Source organism: Helobdella robusta (assembly GCF_000326865.2).
Source record: "Helobdella robusta unplaced genomic scaffold HELROscaffold_8, whole genome shotgun sequence".
Classification (NCBI taxonomy): Eukaryota; Metazoa; Annelida; class Clitellata; order Rhynchobdellida; family Glossiphoniidae; genus Helobdella; species Helobdella robusta.
The window spans coordinates 4143186-4145643 of NW_008705459.1; positions in this window are offsets into that span (position 1 = coordinate 4143186).

Here is a 2458-nt window from a genome sequence, read left to right on the forward strand (position 1 = left end):
ACTTGTGAATGTATGTGTGCGTATAGATATGTATACGTATCTGTCTGTTTGTATCTGCGTAAATGAATCCATGTGTGTGTGTGTGTGTGCGTGTGTGTACGTGTGTGTGTGTGGTGGCTGTCTAGTCTATTTGCGTGTGTTTCTGCCTGCCCGCTTGCATTTACAGAATTTATGCCTAAGTACGTTTATGTTTATCTGAATGTTTGTACGTGTCGTGTGTGCGTGTGTGTGCGTGTGCGCGCATGACATGACAACGTTTCAATAAGCAATAAAATGAAATATGCGAACCGAAGGGAAGGATGAGAATAAAGTGGATGGGAATAAAGGAATGAATGATGAAATAAGTTTATGGAAGCACGAGATGAACGAATAAATCTAGACATAAAAATTTAACATCAATAAAACTTATTTAGATTATTGATGTATTTCTACCCGAAAGACAGAAACAGAAGAGAGTTGATAGAAGAGAGAAAAAGAGAGATTAAAAGAGGAGAGAGAGAGAAAGGATAAAATAATGAGAAACAAGATAAAGGCAAGAAAAAAAACTGAAAAACAAGAAATATGAACAAGCACACGCGAATAAATGAAAAAAAAGCAGATGGTTATAGACAAACAAACGGACAGATTTCAACGGATAGAAGAAAAGGTACAGACAGATGCAGATGTACAGATAGACTCAGATGTAGAAACAGACATACAGACCCACGCACACACACACGCACGCACACAGGCACGCACGCACTCAAACAAAATCATGCAGACGGATAAATAACGATGTTGATGAATGCTTTTTTAAAGTGTTTAAATGTTAGGGGGGGCAATTTTTTTGTAATTTCTATTTATCAACTGAGTTATGCATAATTGTTTATTTGTTTGTTTTTTTGTATGTATGTATGTTTGTGCGTATGTTTGTTTGTATGTTTGTGTGTTTTTGTTTATTTGTTTGTGTGTTTTTTTATGTATGTTTGTTTGTTTGTTTGTCTGTTTTTGTGTTTGTTGGTTTGTATGTATGTTTGTTTGATTGATTGTCTATTTGTATGTTTGCCCGTTTGTTTGTTGGCTGGTTGTTTGGATGGTTTGTTGGTTGGCTGGTTATATATGCCAGTTCTCATGGAGTTGTGAGGAAGTTGGTAGGGACAAAAATCTTTTGTTGCTACTGTGTAGATGATGATTAATGACGATGGTGTGATGATGTGGTGATGTGACAATGGATAAATAAATGAAGAGATGGATCGATAGATGGATGGATGGATGGATGGATAGATAGAAAAAAAGATAGAGAGAATGAGAGTGACAACGTTGGTGATGAAATAAAAGAGAAAAATGTTGATTGGCAGTTGATGGATGGAAAAAGAAGAATATGGAAAGCTGGAAAGCAAACGCGGTTAATTAACTGATAAGGAGTTATGACAATTTGAGAGGTGATAATGAAATATTGTTAAAAAAACAAAATAATAAATATGAATAGACACACACACGCACGCACGCACGCGCACGCACGCACGCACAAACATAACACATACATAATACACACAAACATACAAACACACAATAAACACACAAAACATATTTATAACCGAAAATGACTAATGCCAGTATCGGTTATTTTATATAAAAAATAAAATCTTTTGATAGCAACAGGTGCTGATACAATAAAAACGCAATAAAAACAACAAAAAATTATAATAATAAGCATTAATAATAATAATAATAATAATAATAATGATAATAAACATTAACAATAATAACTATTTATAACATATTAAACATTGTTATCAAACGACGCTGATGATGATGTAAGAATGATGATGATGATGTAAAAACGATGATGATGATGATGATGATAACAATGATGATGATGACTAAGATGATGGAGAGATTAAATTGACGATGATTAAATAAAAGTTGGACGACAACTGATGGCAGCAATGAGATGAAGATGATGGTCTATTTGATAAAGTGAGTGCAAGAATATTAAAATAAATGAACGATCAAAACAATTACTTGGGTTTAAGATAATTTTGTCTATGGCACGTGCAAATTGTCGTCGTCGTCATCATCATCATCATCATCATCATCATCATCATCACCGATATCATCTACATCATCATCATCTTCCACACCATCATCTTCATCATCATCATCATCATCACCGATATCACTATCATCATAATCATCCACATCATCATCATCATCTTCCACACCATCATTTTCATCATCATCACCATCCACATCATCATCATCATCATCCACATCATCATCACCATCCACATCATTATCAACATTATCTTTTGGATTATCATTTCAACAGAATCATCAGCATATCATCATCATCGTCATCATCGTCATCATCATCGTCATCATCATCATCATTATACCATCATCATCATCATCATCATTATCATCATCATCATCTTTTTCGTCATCATCATCATTTATACCATCACCATCATCATTA